Source organism: Neopelma chrysocephalum, unplaced genomic scaffold, assembly GCF_003984885.1.
Source record: "Neopelma chrysocephalum unplaced genomic scaffold, ASM398488v2 Primary Assembly neopelma1_60, whole genome shotgun sequence".
NCBI lineage: Eukaryota > Metazoa > Chordata > Aves > Passeriformes > Pipridae > Neopelma > Neopelma chrysocephalum.
The window spans coordinates 9,206,655-9,224,224 of record NW_020897715.1 but is presented as its reverse complement, the minus strand read 5'-3'; positions in this window follow the sequence as shown (position 1 = coordinate 9,224,224).

Sequence of the window (17,570 nt, the reverse complement as noted above, 5' to 3'; positions counted from 1 at the left end):
CCAAGGCCCATTCAAGTCAACAGAAAGATCTCACCTTAGCCCTGATGAAGCCAAAGCAGAGATGATCAGTAGCCTTAATGGATGCTGCTATCCAAGCACACAATGTTTTGGCTTGTATCCTCAATCATAACACTGACACTGTTCTTCCCTGTGGGGAAAAATGTAAACCCAAGACTTCACCCTGTATTTTAGACATTCAGCTTGTATTAGTTACTGATAAAGATCATGTATTCTGATAGAAATTCTTCAGAATGTTTTTTTAAAGATTTTTTTCTAAAGAACACAGACTACTATGTTCTTATCTGGCAGCATAGCTTGTGTGCAGAAGCCAAAAATAATTGTATTGACTCCTCCTGGCTCTCCTTTAGAAACAAAAAGCGGCAGCCCATTGTCTATTCTTTCTAGGAAGTCAGTGGGAGAAGTTTTCAAGATGAGGAATGTGGAATGCACCGGCATACTGCTGCTCACACCTAACAAATGACAGGATTCCTGCTTTTCAATTTTGGGTTTAGGGGCATCTGCTTTTAAAAGTGCCTTATTTAAATGGGCCTATAGTGGTAAATACAGCATAGATAGCAAGATCTCATAATATTTCAATTTGTCCAACCCTGCAACAGGTAGTGTAGATAATAATCTAGGATTATATGTGAAGCAAGCGTATCTCTCAGAGTAACTTTATTGTGCCACAGTTTCAATTATTTTCAGAGCAAACAGTTGTCTTCATTTCTGCTTCCTAGCTGGTACACTTATGCTAAATACTTTGGAAAAAACAGAAGTCTCTATGAGCACTTTTCTAAGATGCCAAATATTTGTAGTGTTTGTAAATATACTTACTGTGTAAGTATATATATATATATATATATATGAAGATGTGGGAATGGAGATAGCTCTTAAATGGTTAGCCAGGGCTTTGAGGTATGTCAGCAAGAAAGCCCATTCCTGCTTTCCTCATTGGCAAAGGAGGTCTGTCAATTAGTCAGTGCAATGGAGCTGTGCAAAAATACCCTTGTAAACGTAAGCTGCTGCTAATTACTAAGCTGCCTTCAGAGGCAGGTTTTTAAACATTCAAAATCCATAACAAATATGGTGTTCCTGCTCCTAGCCCTCCCCTTATCCTTCTCCACTCCTTTCCCTGCAAAGCAAACTACTTTCATGTTTTATTTATTTGTCAAAGAGCTTTGTAGTAGTGGGTCCTTTAAATCTCCTCGATGCTGACATTTTTGCATCACTTCAAAATAGCACAGAAAAATGATAGTGTCCTCTTGGTACTGGGGCTCAGCATGAAATTCCTGTCACAGTGTTTGTTGTTGCAGTGTTTCTCTGAGCTTAGGGATATCGGCTGGCAGGAGATTTCCTCTCTTAATGGAATTTTTAATTTTGATTCAATTCAGAGTTATGCAGACAAGGAGCCCCACTGATGCCTACACGGGGAGGAGGCCCCGGCTCAAATTCTGGTCTAGCTCAGCTGCTGCCACCACAAGCTTCTCAAGAAGCATTCACCTGTTGGGAGAAAAAGGAGTGGGAAGGAGGAGGAAAGCACACTGGCTTTCTGAAAAAGTTAGTTCTCCTTCCACTGAAGCTTCTCTTCTGGATGTCTGATGGTCTGATTCCAGTGTGCTAAGTAACAGCACCCTATGGCAGGCTGCAGCAGTAGGGATTCTCATTTACTTTTATTACAAGGAAGCTTTACTCCATCACATTCAAGGATAATTAAGCCAAAGTATTTCTTACTCTTCCTCCATTAAAGGAGTAGCTTTGATTTCGCAGCCAGGCCTTCAGGGTAGGTTTTATGTATGAAGCACATATATTTTCAGTCATCCTCAGAGACCTCCCTCAGTTAAGTTGGTGTAACTACATTGCATCTGATGCAGTTGCTGGTGATTTACCCACCATGAGTGAAGTGTGTCCTGGGCTCTCCTCTCTCTCTCTGCTGATTTCCAAACAATGAGCCAAACAAATGCTTCAAAGCAGAAGTAGTAGCCATTTGTTCATCAGCAGTGCCTATCAGTTTCTTGCAACAATGCTCATGGTTGCTGTTATTTTTTCTTTTTTTGTTCTTCTCTGAGCAGCCCCAGATCTTCCCATACCTATAAATGTGAGTTATACATCCATCCAGGTTTGGGAGAATATCAAAAGTGCCTGGTTCCTTATTTGTTGTATCTGGCTCTGTTCCAGACAGCTGATTAATTTTGATGATTCAGAATCTTTGGCAACAGAGCACTGAAAATATGAAAAAATATACAATAAAATATATTGAAAGCAACTTGAAATGTCAGGTAGAATTCAGTGGAAATAATGTACCCCTCAGGGGAGATTAATGGCATTTCTACACAACACTTCACTTCTTCTGCATTCTAGATGGGCAAATAACCTGTTATTCATGCAATTAATCATGGCTATAGATGTGGATATTCTTTGCATCTGACAAACTCTGCTCTCATGCATTTTCCACCAGGTGTGTGCTTCTCTTCCCTCTTAATTATTTCTTCAGATCCTTTAAACTGCCCTTTGGTCTTCGGACATCTCCAGCTTGCTAGCACCACTCTTTTGCAGGTGACCATTCCCTTCCTTCAGTCCTTTATTTTATGGTGTGGAATGTGCTTATTTTTGAAAGGATTTCTGTTTTAGGCAGGATTATTCTCTCTGACTAGTTTGGGAAAGAAATGGTGCTTTGTCCTCACAGCTGAGGTTTTCAGCTGGCCTTCATGTGAGGGGTACCTCTGCTGAAAGAAGAGGAATCAGAAATTACTCCTACCTGGTATGATGAGGATTTCAGGCTTCGGTGGTGGTCTCATTCTTTGTTTGGTGTTTAAGACTATTCAAATGAACAGAAGAAAAGCAGGAGCTTATCTCCTCCCAGTTGGTGGGTTTTGGTTAAACCACTTCTTATGCCAGTCTTGGATGTTTCTTCCAGCTGGTGAAAGTGGCCAAGCAGAGCTGAGGGTTAGCAGATAGGTGAATTTCACTGTGGAGATCCTTGAAAAACAATAGCATTGTTGACAGCAAGTGATTTTGTCAGAAAAGTCCTTAAATAATTTTCTGTTCTATTCCCCCAGATATGTAGAAAAAGGACCATGAGAGTGTTTCAGACTTGCCATAATGCAAATGTAATGACCCTCAACATAATGTAAGATTATGTCTGAAATAGCTGTCACTTAGGTACCGATGATAATCTGGGTTTATTGAGGAAATGTAGGTCATCAGTAAGAATTGAGCTTGTAGCCTCAAAATTGAAAAGCAGGACTTTCAGGTAAGGGACAAAATGATTTTGTCCTTTGCTTTATTGGCTGCTGGTTCAGAAACACTGGCAGGCTCGTCTGTGGCTGGGGTAAGAACAGAAAGTGGGAGTGTTGCCCCACAGCGTCACCCGGTATCACTCCTGCCAGCTGCGATGTCCTGCTCTTCAGTAAGTTCACAGGAGAGCCCAGACTCACTCATCTCACCGGCCCTCTCAAGTGAAATAGTAAGTCCCAGAGAAGAGCTCTGCACTTCTTAGACACCACTTTGCAGTGAAATAGGCTCCTCCCTTTCATTTAACGTCCTGCTTTTAGCTTTAGCAGAAACCTGACCTCGTTTGCACTACCTTTTCCTACTGCCTCTTGCCTCATGGCTTTTTGCTCACATTTGCCTTGCTTCCCTTTCCTGTGTTTTTCCTGCCCTCACCTTAAAATTCTACTTTTTGCTAATTTTCTTGTCCCTTTCTTTTTCTATGTTGTTATAGTATGTATTTGTTGGTCAATGTCCTGTTCTTTTACATGTTACTTTGACTTGCTCTGGGGCTTTCCTTGGTTTAAGCACTTTAACGCTCCTTTTTCTCATCCCTCCTTTTACTTGCTCCTTTGTTCTCAGCAACAGTCTCACTATCCTTTTGACATACTTTTTATTTCTTTGCTTCTTTAAGTCTCCCCTGGTCCCTTCATCCTCTCACATACAGCTCTTCTACTTCTAGTTTCCTTTACTGTAAACTTCTCCTGAATATTCCAGAGCTTCCTTTAATATTTCATTTCCAGGAGAATTTGAGGGTGCTGCCATGTCTTATGATTTATTGCAGGTCTGAATAGTTTCAAAGAGCAATATTACTGGATTGTAGCCAAAGCATCAAACCCTTCACTGCATTATGCAGTCCAGTGAGATAAGAAGGTGAGTGTGACCACCAAATCCAGCCTGGATCTCCAAAAGCCCCTGCAGAAGGTTTTTAGCTCAAACCCAGCCAGAGAGATGCACTAAAATGTGATAGAGCTGACAGTGAGAGAACACATCAGATGCTGGTTCCTCATTTGTCTCGGTGTGAGATGTCAGGGGCGAGCAGATGTGTTGCTGTGACAGGTCACTCCATGGTGTGCTGCCGTTTCCTCTGGTTTCTAGGGGCTTGGCTGCGGGTCAGGCACATCCAAGTAATGAAGCCCCTTAGCCGCACCTGCTCTGCAGAAGAGGCTTGAATCAGGTCTGTCCTGCTCTCTGGGTAGCTGCTGTACAGAGCAGGATGAGGGAGCTGCTTTTTCCTTCGCCCCGCTGTGAGCAGCCTGTCAAACGTGCTCTCACGCGGGGTCTCGCCTGGAGGGTCAGGAGGAGTTTGTACAGGCACCAGTGTGCTTGCCAACAGATTTTGCAAGAGCAGAGCTCTACCTGCGGGGAGCCCGAGAGGTGACAAGATGAGAGCCGAGTGCTGCCATCCGCTGTGGTGTTTCATTAAATACCTGCTTGCCCGTGCAGGGGAGAGGAGGCGGGGGGACCCCCCCTCCCTGATCCCTCTGGGAATGCCGGGGAAGCAAGGGCAGAGAGGACAGCCTACTGCTGCTGAGAAATGCTTCTGGCTGAAAGATGTGGCATTTGGGAAAGGCAGGAATTGGCATTTGGGAAAGGTAGGAATAGCGTGGGCAGGATGAGGGTTGTGCTGATCAGTGGACTGCAGGTATGGGAGGCTGCTGGAAGGTTTGTGCCAGTATGTGTTGGACTTGGGGCAAGTCATCACTCTCCCTGGGCACTGCGGGCACCCCCCTCTGCTGAGCTGTAGCAGACACTGGTGTCTGCTCTGCTGCCTTCATTTATCTCTGCTCAAGTTATGTCAAGCAGTGTGGTTTTAACTGAGTGAGGGCTGGGGATGGTGAATGGAAGCTTAGTGAGGAGGATGGAGGCACTACTCCCATTTTGCTTCCTTCCCACCTCCTTCTGCCACCAAGGCACTCTGGGGGCACCTGTGTCCCCTCCCTGTGCTGCCCCTCTCACTCCCTTCTCCTCCTGCACATGCACTGATGGGAGGAAGAGGAATGCTTATAGCCATGGTGCGTGGTGCCTGACGCAGGGGACAGGTTTCCTCAGGCTCTATTCACAAAAAAACAATGAGAAAAGCCTTCCTTGGATGCTTCCATCCCCATTGCCCTCAGCAGGTGGGCAGCTCATCTCCCTGTCTGCCTCTGAGGACCATCTCCTGCACTGCTTCCTTCACCAGTCTCCAAATTTCTTGCTTTCAGGCTACCTCTCTGGGGTCTTTCTTTCAAATATGCTTCTTTCAGAAATCCTTCTGATAGCGTGTTCTCATTTCTTAATGAACAATTAGAGAGGAAATCCATCCATGCAATTCCTGTACTCCTTCTCCTTGTCTTTGAGCAGTATGAGTTATACCTCTGTGACTAGGCCAATGTTCTGCAGCATGCCCAGGACAGGGAAACATTCAAAGATGCCTAAAAAGTTCTCTCTTTCTGGCTTCGAGACTATTTAAATTTTTGAAGGAGATTACTAAGGCTGTCTGCAGAAGAAGGTAAAGTAAATGAAGAAAAAAAATGAAATAACTGAGGACTATTTCTCCTCTTTTAGGAGGGAAAAAAACAGGGGCATTGAAACCAGAAACATCCAAATTTCAAGTTTGTATATGGAGCTTGCTGGATGCCTCAGTCCCTGGTGAGAGAAGGATTGTCTGCCTGTAAGCTTCATCTCCAGCAGAGCTCTGCTTAACTGAGGAACCAAAACTACCTGTGATGCTACTGTGAATTGTACAAATGTTTAAAATAGGGTAATGCAGGCTCTGCTGATACCCATTGAGGTTCTGGCTGGGCTTCTTACCAGTGAGGCTGAAAAGGATGCCACCTTGCACAAAAGGCATAAACATATATTTGTATGCAGAGTCTTGGATAGTTCTGTGATGATATTTGGATTTAAGCATTCATTAAAACTGAAATTGCTTCAAGTCAGTGGGTGAGCTGGGAGAGAAAGACAGATAATGCTACTGTGAATGGGGCCATATAGTGATGCTTTGTTCCCAGCAGATTGTGCAGATTCCAGTAATGTTTTGTCTTTATGTGTTTCTCACCTTCTGTCTTACCTCTTTAACTTTCTGAAGGAGCAGGGAAATAATTGAATGCTGTGCTGGCTTTCTAAGTTGTTGTAAATAGCCAGGAGAGCCACTGTTTCAGGATAGTAAAGTCGATTTCCTGCCACTCTTGGAGCTATTGACAGAGGCTCTCTGGAGGCTGACACAGACAGTACCAGGGGTCCTGCGCCTTGCTGTCCTGACTCCTTCTTTCTCTTTTGAAGGTTAAGATCCTGGGGGTTCAGGAGGACTATGCTTACCACCCCAAGGTAATCTGGCTCCATTCAAACCCCACGGCAGCAGGACCCTGCTCAGGTTTCCATAAGGATTCACTGTTTCACCATTTGCCATCTTCTTGCAGTTTAATAATAGGCATCTGGTACCTGTCACTGTCAGCTACGAGGTACTAAATATAGATGGATCAGTGTGGTGATCCCTGTGTTCGTGTCGGTGGGCCACTCTAGGAATAGCACTGAAATAACGCACTAAATAAAGCAGCACTTATGGTAACAAAAGTAGAGGATTTTATTCAGTGATTTACAATAAATACTTAAATTAGAACCTCTTGGCATTTTATGTTTTTATATGGAATTAAATTTATTCTCTACCACCCTCACCCCATTTTTCAGTCTCTCTTCCCTGCCCCCTCCCTCCCCCCATAGATGTCACCTGTGGAAAATGTTGTAGGTAAAATGGTAACATGGAAGCTTAGGTATCTGAAATTGAAACAATAGAGATAATTTTGTATCTGAAAAAAGTTAGAAATAGCTTTCTGGAAGGGTGTGACAACCACAGTATTCAGGTATTCCTACTAAATGATGAAAAGTGGAATAACTTTCAGAAGAAATGAGAACACATTCTTCGTAGATTCTCAAATCTACCAAGCTCCAATTATATTTTCTTTTTTTTTTCCCTAAAAAACAAGTAGAATGTAGTGTTTTCATTAACATTTCATTTATATTTCTGACATTTTTTACATCCAGGAATGGTAAAACAATTAATTAAAAATCATGAGTATCTGGATGACTAGAATCTGTGGCAAACTGCATCCAAAAAACCCATAAATCACAAAATATGTAGTCTTTATTGAGCTAGGTAGAAAACACTCAAACCCTATGAAAGTTGTCCAAAGTGTCATCAGTTTGGAAAAAAAAAATGTTTGGAATGACCTATTAAAAATATTTTTCACCAAATTGGCAATGTGAAAAATGTCTCATTTGTCACATTGGATTGTAAAAATATAAAAAGATTTCTTTTCAGTGTTGTTTTTCTCATTTTTAAAAGTGAAATTGCATTTCAAAGTTGAAAGCCATTCTAAACTCAAGACTGAAAAGTTCCATGAAAAATGTCATTGCTTTTAAACATTTCTAATGAAAATTTTGCAAAGTTCATGGCTCCACAGAATGTTTTGCTGAGTTCAGTTCCTCATCTCCTAGTAAGGCAAGTTAATTGTGAAAAGCTTTCAGAGGAAGGTACAACAAAGCAGCTTCCTTCTTAAAATCTTCCGTAACTGATGATGACAGTCAATATTTTTGTGATAATTTTCAGCAATGGTTCCTCATATTCTTTGCACACTTTATGAGCCTCTTGCATAACTTCAGAGGTTTTGCTTCCACTGTGGATTCCTCAGTATACTGCAGAATAACCCCAGATTGCACAGTTTTGTGCTTGCATAAGACGGACTTTGAGGTTTTTAGGGTATGTGGAGTTGAATTTCTCCTTCGTTCCCTTGGCAAGGAGAGTGAGCACTTCTTGCTCCCCAGGTGAAAAGGGAAGTCACCTTCCTCTGCTGTTGAATCCAAAAGAAATTTAGTTGGTTCTTGTGGGCTTTTTCAACACTGCTGATATTCCTAGCTTATAAAGGGGAGGGGAAGGGAAAGAGGGAAGGGGAAGGGGAAGGGAAGGGAAGGGAAGAAATCTCCCATTAGTTTCCCATGTAAAATATACTGTGTCTTCTCCTTCTGATCCTCCTAAACTCTCTCAGTGGAGCAACCTCCTTATGACCATGGAAGAATACAAAATAAACCACTTTTTTTTTTCCCCTTCGCTCCACTCCCTCAATAAAGAGGCTCTTCCCTGTTTGGATGTGTTGATCCCCCAAGACAAGCCTCCTGGGAGCTCAAGGACAACATTCCTAGCAACTCTGACCCTGTGCTCCTTCTGGTCACCCCACATCTCCCAATGAGGACCCTCTTTAGTCTCAGGCCTAGTGTTCTAGGCCCTGGCAGAGGAGGACAGATGCCTAAGGAAAATATCTGATATGTGCTTCCAGCTTCTGCCAGAGAGACAAGGTCATGGGTAATGGAGTGTGTGTGAGTCTAATGTGACCTCAGAGCACTTTAAAGGGCAGTATTCTTTCCTTTCATGCCAAAGAAAGAGCTATTGCAGGCAATTTGGCAGGAACTAGCCAGCAATTAATTGAGCAACAATTTCAACCATTGCAAGGCTCTATTGTTGAGGGTATTGATGGTAAAGTGACTGATGTCTCCCAGACTGCAGGTAAATGTGATTCCTGGTGTTGGAGTCAAGCTGACCTAGAGGGAGTCCATAATGACATGGATTTCTGCTAAAGAAATAGGCTTTTGTAAGAATGAGTAACAGAAATATATATTTTTCTATATTATATATACTATTACAAATATCTGTATGTTTCTTCATTTTTAATAGGAAACAGTCTGGTTCAAGCCTAGACAAACAGAAGCTAGATGGTCATTGATTTTGGCTACTAATGTTGCTAAAGGTGGCTAGGTTGAAGAAGTCTGACTCTCCCCCCTTTTGTGCCTTGATCAACATATCTTGGAGCGGCTATTAATGTGGGTAGTGTGAGGAGTAACGCTTTTAGAGAGAACCAAGGAGAGGAGAACCCCTTTTTTCTGTGTTGGGCATCTCTGTACCTTAGGACTCCTTTGCAGTCCTGCTTCTCAAGTGGGGCCGGGTCCTCCATGGCTGGTTTCAGAGATAAAGCCCTTCCAACATGGAAAAAGAAGGCTGCAGTGTTTGAGACGGCTGCCAGGGTACACTGCTGTGCCTGTCCTGTGTGATGGTGTGGGATTTGTTCAGCTGTCAGTGCTTGTGCCTCTCCAGTCATGCTGCAAGCCTGGGAGAGGGAAACAGTTACACAGAAGAAAACGAGGAACATTATTCATTATCCTGATTTTGCTGGGAGGGCTCAGCAGTTCAAGTGCTCTGAGGGCGTAATTGAAGCACTAAAAACAAAGAGCTGACTTGTCACAGCGCTTGAGAGAGGAATGAAAAAATAAATGAGAGAAGGGAGTTCAGATGTGTGGGAGAATGGCGGTGGCTGAAATTTCAGCCTGCTTGAGAAATTGTCTCTCCTTGTATTACTGTCTCAGCTAGAGATTTCATGGGGCTGCTGTAGCTAAATTTCAAGTTGGATGAAGCTAAGAGAAGCACAAAAGGGAGTATTCCTTGCTCCTGCCCCAACATCTGAGGAGGGGAGTGTAGGAGGTGTTGCTCCCACAGGGCATGGGAGGTTTCCTGCTGCTTCCAGGTACATTTTTACTTCTCAGTGATCCTTCCCTCAGCATGCAAGGATGGAAGCTGTTCTCAGTGTAGCCTCCTAAACTCTGCGATTCACCTCAGTCCTCTGTTCACCAAGTCTAGATACAATGATTTTGAGGTCAAGTGGTAAAACCCAATTGTTCTCTAGACCTTTCTCTGGTGATGTTCACAAGGCACCGTAGTGCACTGTGCTTTGCTTAACTTTCCCACTGGTGGAAGACATGAAGTGGTAAATTATTTATCTTTCAAATGAGATATAAATCCTAAATCCTTGCTAATCCTTGTATCCATAGCACAAACCCATACAAATGACAAGATGTGCAGAGCTTCAGACCATTAGGAAGAGGCAATTATGTAGCCAACTGCAGCACTGGGCAGTGGTGGGGAAAACTCAAGATGTTTAATTTGGTGTGGAAAAAATGAGGTTCAGAACTTGTATTGTCTAATTCCCAAATTTACACTGCCTGCCAAATGTATCAGTGTACTGCTAGAATGACTGACTTCTGGTTTTAGCTAGAAGAGATTGCCTCTGTGCTAGTATAGCCCACTTATTTCCAGTCCTGGGTGGGTTTCAAATGAGACAGAGAATAATTTTAAGAAAAATTGGAAAAATCATAGCAGGAAGGAGAGGAAATTGTATGATTTCTTCTGGCCTCATCAAACAACCAGGTCCAGATGCATCTGGGCTATGGTTATAATTTCATTCCCATAGTCCTGTTTCCTCGTATGCAATTTCTCCATATCACATAATACTTCTGTAAGGTGAATGGCTGTACTGGAATGGGTGGGGAAAATTAAGCACAATCAAAAAGCAAAGAAAAGCTTGATACATTCAGACTATCTTTCATGGTTTCAGAAGTCTTTCCCTATCCCTTCCCTTGGTATTACTGATGGATGCAGCCTATCTGGAAAATGGACACACGTATGCCACTATATAGAAGTGGGTTTTGACTGAGTCCTAAAAGAGTTTAACTCATCCATCAATTGATTATATTGTCATTGCTACATAAGGCTGTTCAGCATAGAACATCTATTACTGAGGCTCTGATTGAAACATTGCCCTTGTTGTGCAGAACTATTTAACTTTGTCTCTTTGAAACAAAATGCGAAATGTTTCTTATCTTGCAAATAGACAGATTTATTCTCAGTCTTCTGAAAAACAGGTATGTGCATCTGAAAACATTTCTTTCAGTGGGCACACATAGAGGTTCCAAGTTTTCACCAGCGAGGCTAAGCTTCTCCTTCGGCCCCAGTGAAAATGACGTAGTGTGAGTAAGTCTGGTGCAGTACAAAGAGTGAAATGGATGTGTCCTTTCCCTAGGAGCGTCCCATTTTGTGGCTTGCACAAACACGCTTGAGGGAAAGATGGAATATGGTTTGGAATCGAGTGGTTGGTTTGTTGTTGGTTTCTTTTTGTTTTGTTTTGGAGTGGGGCGGAGCGGGGAGGGGCTAGTGGTGTTTGGATTTTTTTGCCCTTAAAAGGTAACAGAAATTCCCAGGTCCCGTAGTTGTTCCGAAGGGGCTACCCTGCCTTCGGGCAGCGCATCCCGGTCGGAGCCTTCCTGGGATCGCGGCGCTCGCCCCGCCGCCGCCGCTGGGTGCCAGTGCAGCCCCGGCGTAGGCAGCCGGCTCTGCATCTCACCGCGGCCTGCAGCTTCTCTCTGCTCGCCGTTCCCCCCTATTCCCGCTGCTCTACCTCTCCCTTTCTTCTCCTGTCCCCTTCCCCATTTAAACGACAGCAAAGACGCTGCCTCAGGGCCGCAGTGCGGCCGCTGCCCCGCCTTGGTGCCGAGGCCGGGCTGCCCCGGGCGGCTCTTTGGGTGGCAGCGGGAACAGCGAGGACATTGAGCCCCAGCTTCCTCTGGTGAATGGCCTGGCAGCCTCCGAACCTGGCCCTTTGCTTTGGCAGTCTCCGAATACGGCTCATCGCTGTGTCTTTGACCTGAATATGGTGGGGAGGGGAATGGGGCTGGCAGCACGGAGAGAGGGCTGTGCTCCTGCAGCCGAGCGGCTGCTCTTGTCCACATCGGGGTGTATTTTTCCACCCTTGCAAAGCAGGATCAGTGCTGACAGACTGTGATGAGCAGTTGCTAGATGAACAAGGGAAGGATGGTCTTCCTGCCCAGCTGCTCTTTCCTTCCCAGTGCAGCTCACTTCAGTTGTCCCTTACTGTGAAGCTCCTGGGGCTGGAAACACTGGAGGTAGGGGATAAGGTTGATCTAGTCATCACTTGGTTGACTAGAAAAGATTTAAGCTTTCCAAGTAACGTGGAGCTGTGGGAGCATGCTACTACCCTTTGGTAGTGCTAAACTCTTGCGACTGATTTAGTGCAACACCTTTGGTTTCAGCAGAGGGAGGAATGAGCATCACTTCTTTCTGAAAACCAGCTGTCTGTTGTTTCAAGTTGGAAAGTTCGGAAATCAATTATACAATTGATTTTCAAAATGTAAAATTAGGCTGGGAGGCTGTAGAAAAGGATTCTTGAGAACCTCCAAATCTGGTAGTGGTAGTTTATTACTTCTACAGCACTTTTTTTACCAGCAATTTCACAGCTGCTGCACCAGTGTTCTAGAGGCAGAACAGTACTGTCTTCACCTCCAAAATAAAAGTAAATGAGCTACATGCAAATAAACTGACCTTCTCAAGTAGCACAGGGCATCCATAGCAGAGTAGGAAAAAGAAGGCAGAAACCCTAAATCCTGCATGCCACTGACTATGTAGAGAAATGCATAAATATGTTAGCAGAGCTGTGTCAAGATACTTAGCCAAGTGCCTAATGCTAGGTGGTCTTTTGAAAGTTATTGCTTCCAGCTAGTGCTGTGATACCCCTGAAGCTGGGAATCATGAAGCTGCTGTTCAAAAGAACCTCTGCACTCCTGGAAAACTTTCCTGCATCAGATAGGATGTTGGGTTTTTTTCAATCCAATTCCACAGCCTGAAGAGAGGATAGTGCCCAATGCTAAGCAGTGTTTCTTCTGCAGATTGAAAACCTGGAGCCTGCCATTCCTGAAATGGCTGTGAATACCTCCTAATAATGCTTAGGATCATAGATGGGCATCAGGAGGAGCCTAGGCTTTAAAGAGAAGCCTGCCACTGGGGCATCATTTCTCCAGGAGCTGTCAGGAGAACTGTGTCTTTTGAATGGTTCCTGTTCACAAAAGTAACAAACATGTCATTATTTTGTATTCCCAGAGAGCCAAAAGGAGGCAGTCCACCCCAAGCTGCCTTCAAAAGAAATGATCCTGCGATCAGAAGCTGCAGCACTGTGAGAGCTGAAGGCAGACGTGCGGGAGGAAGCAGAGAGCTGTGAATGATGGATGCCAGTCAGGCGTGGATTTAAAAAATGCCAGCGGGAATGCCTTTTGGCAGTGCCTGCATGACAGAAGCTGGTGAGATTGGTCACGTGTCTGACAACATGAAGTCGTCACCTCTGTCTCATGGACATCCTGCTCTAAAGAATGAAGGCAAGAGGTGGAAGGGGAAAGAATATGTGGCAGAAAATGAAGTTTAGGTGCAGCTCCCCAGGCTAGTGTCCTTTCCAGGAGACCACTGTGGGAAGAGAGGAAACTTGCTGACCTGGTCTGTTGAGCCTTGAGTTTCATCCCTCTCTGGAATAAAAAAACAAAATTCAATCATCTTTGTCTGTTGAGATACTTTCTATTTTCCTTGCTTCTCCTCAAAGTAAAAGCCTTATTGCAGAAAGCAATGCTCTTTCTGCTTACATTTCTGCCTCCAGAGCTTGAGCTGCTTTTCAGCTCTCCCTTTTCTTGCTTTGCCCACCCTGCCTCCAGTGTGTCACCACGAAATATCCTTTTCCAGGAAACACCACATGTCCTCAGTGTTTAAAAGCATCGCGTTTCTTCCAGTTAGCATCCAAATAATGCTAATTCTGTTTTTCTGCCTAATTGTATTTCCGTTCCTGGTCCTGCTGATTATGAAGACATTTGTGTGTAAATACAGGCATTCTTCTCCCTTTATCATCCCAATTCCTTTAGTGATTCTGCAATCTAGCACTTGTGACATCACAATTCATCACCAGTGACTGCATTACAGATGCAGCCAGCACCAGGCAGCCTTTAAGTCAGGCAATGGTAGCGGCAGGTGCCTGATAATGGAGCAGAAAGCAAAGGCTTGCATGTAGACAAAAGTGGTAGCTGCTAATCTGTGACACAGGGAATGTAAAAACTGTGGGATGCCTAAAATGTAACACCAGGAGAAGTTTGCCTAAGCAAGACGACAGAGGGTGTGGTGAAGGTGACCTTGGTTGTCCAAAACAGGCAGTTCCTGAAATGGCTCTTCTGTGCCACTGATCAACTGTTGTTTTGTTCCCCCCCCAGTCTGAGCACAGAGCACTTGGACTTGCTAAGCCCACCGATGAGGCTGCCTCTCTCTCTAGATCAGCTGGGCTTTGTTGCACACCTTTGGTGAAGCAGCTTTCCTGCTGCCACCAGCGCAACTGTCCCTTGCTATGCAGAGGTGATGACAGCAGCTCTGGGCGTAACTACATGGGCTGGGCACCCTTGCTGGAGGACAGGGGCTATGCAGGCTGTGGGGGACAGGGCTGGTGCTCTCACAGGTCTCCTACCCTGGTGGGAAGTCTCTCTGGCAGCCAGGAATTGCCTTACTCATGTTTTTTGGTCAGGGTAACTGCAAGGTAAAAGGAGAAGAGACCTCCATGAGCATGTGTGTCTGACTCTACCCTGTCCTTCAGCTGGTGCATTTTTAGGAGTTTGTCTTTCTCTGTCCTAGGAGTACCACAGTGCCAGCAAATGAGCTGAGCATCCCCCTCCATTCTTCCATTTCTTCCCTGTGACCCTCAAAAAAAAAAAAAAAATAATTGGTAGCTGAAACATTTTTGAAAAAAACCCTGTTTATTGGGCCACTAGGAGTTGAGGTGATACTTGGGTCATGTTTCTCCAGATTTTTCAGCAGTTAGAGATTTATTTATCTCCTATTGTTAACTGAGGCTGTGCTTTCAGCTTGTAACTGAAAATAACACTGTCTCTTGCTGTTGATGAGAATGGCAGGACTGTGGCTGTGGAGTCTTTAAACAAAACAGGTTTTGCCTCAAAACATCAGGAATTTCAACTGGTGGGGGAAATGAAATGTCCTGGGTATGTCAGATAAATATGGATCTCTCATAAGGCCAGACTTGCTCATCATGAATATTGTTTTACACATGGTGTGGGCCTAGGTTGCATTTTTCCAGTTTGGATAGATGAAGCAGAGCTGGGAATGAGCCACCAGCTTGGCTGTGCTGCAACACCGTGGTGAAAGGGTACATGGCTCATGGAGCGCTCTGTGTTGGAGCCTGCTCCCCGTCACACATTTTGGCTTTAGGAATAGACATGTCTGCACAAAGAGATTGATTTTTCGCTACTATTTGTACTGGAGTAAACCTCACCTCCCACTAAAGTCAATGCTGTTACATCAGTGTAAAAATGAAAAAATAACCGCACCCGAAAAACCCACAGAAAGAAAAAAGACCACCACAAAATTGCAAAAAAATGGAGGCAATGCCTTTGATGTTACTTTTTCTGGAAGAAAAAGTTATCTTTTTCAATCTTTGAAAATGAAAATAGTTCTGTTCACATGCATTCACTGCCTTTTAGCAAAACTTAGAGTTAAAATATTTTTTTTAAATGACAGTTTGTAGTAAAACATCCTGCAGAGTGTGCAAAAAGGAAATGGCTGAAAATTTTTCTTTGCTGGTGACTGCTTTAAATTGTGTGGTGTTTTGGTCCTTGTTTACTGCACCAGAACATGCTTGCTTCTTAAAATAATGCAGAGTGGACAGACAGTCAGAGTAAGGGCATTAGTGCTGTGTCAGTTTTCCAACAGATATGTGAAGATATTAGCTCTATCTGTGGATATGAAAAAATACATTATCACCTAGTGCCTCTTCAAACTAGCCAATTTATTTATATTCTTCATGGGTTAGATGTCTATTGCCAGAATTTATGGCAAACATCTGAACTGAAGGTAGTTGTAGGTTTGACAACAAAAGTGATAAAGAAGCTGTGGAGGGCAATGAAAATTGATGGGGAAAGAGAGTGATGAACAGCAAAAGCGCCATTACGGTCAAGTGATGGGGTAGAAGGTGAAAGAGAAAGAGAAATGGGCTGTTTGCGGTAATTTGGGTATCTTCAAACCACCTTGTTCAGCTGCCTGTGAACATCTGCTTACTTTATTTACTGTTGCACATGGGGTAATGTCACTGCAGTTGAGCAAAACACTTGAAGTGTCTTTTGGTTTGTGAGATGGAATTTGTGTTGTTTTTTCCCTCACTTTTCTCAAGTATAAGAGAAAAATACCCCCAATGCAAACAAACCAGGGCTGTAACTGTATAACTGTTAGGACAAAGATCTGAAAATTAATGCTGGCTTTTAACGAAAAAAACCCTCTTTCTTTAGTGGATTCGCATATGTTCAAAAAGTGATCTTGTTTTTAAGGACAGAAGAGGGGAAGGGTGGTTTTGGAGGGTAAGTGTATTGCTCGATGGATGTAGGTTTTTTTACTGGGAGCAAAGTGCACAGGGAGGACTTGCAAGTCTGTCATTTTAACACTAGAAGGGTGCATGTGAATTGGTTTCCCATGCAGTTTATAAAAAAAGGCAGTAAATATTATGACTCCTTTACATACATCATGCTTTTACTGGTGGCTACCTCTGAAGATAATACAGTTACTTGTGGAGGCAGCTGGTCTTTGTCAGGCATAATGTAATCAAAATCTAACCACTAATAAAAATGAAAGAAAAGGGTAAGAGAGAAAAATTTAGCAGCCTCTCATACCACTAGTGAAGTTTTTATGACTCAAAATGTCAAGAAGAGTGGATGCAGTATGTAGGCAGAGTTTTTTAAAGCTTTATTTCACCCCTGTAGTTTCTGTGACCCTACTACTGCTGCCCAATGCTGGTAGTTGGAAGAAAAATATGAACTGTGTTCTCTTTTATTTACCAGAATTAAATATGGAGAGAAATTGAAAATACATGATTCTGGAAATCAAACTAGAGAAACTTCCGAACAGGGAAAACTTAAGACTGAAGAAATGTTATTAGTTTTGGGAAATTCTGCTAGCTGAAATTCTGTTAAACTCAGAGCTCTGGGTAGTACCACAAGAAAAGTCTCCTTTTTTCTCATTTTGCATTTTGTTTTGACTTAAAAATTGCCAGAGAGGTAAAAGGTGGACAGATGCTCTCTGTCAGACGTAGTGGGAATGGGCAATGAAACTTCCGTGAGTGCTCCTCGTCTGCCTCAGAATAAAGTCAGCCAGCAAATTGAAATCTTCTCCAACAAGGATTTAAATTAAATTGACTGCCTTTGCATTGGGTCAAAGCAGGAGCATTCATATAATCAATTAATGTGGCTCAGCTTTGGGGATGACAATCTCCAGTTGAGACAATAATGAACAGATGGGGCTCGTAGCTTATTAAATTGCTACCTCCATGGCATCTGTGCCATAGACTAAAATGCAGGTAGGGTCATGTTTTGCATAAATGTATTGCATGACCTTGGGGGAGTCTTTCAATTGCTTTCTGCCTCAGTTTCCCTTCTACCAGAAAGCATTTAAAGCACAAACTCTTTAGTGCCTACTTAGGAAGATGATTCTCTCCCAGTGGCTCAGACCTATATTTGGAGTTGCTGACAGTAAAATAGTGTTGGTTAGATGAGCAATTTTATTAATGCTTTCATGCTGATGTAAACTCCTAGTTTAGATGCAGCTATATGGGCAAAAATAAAGC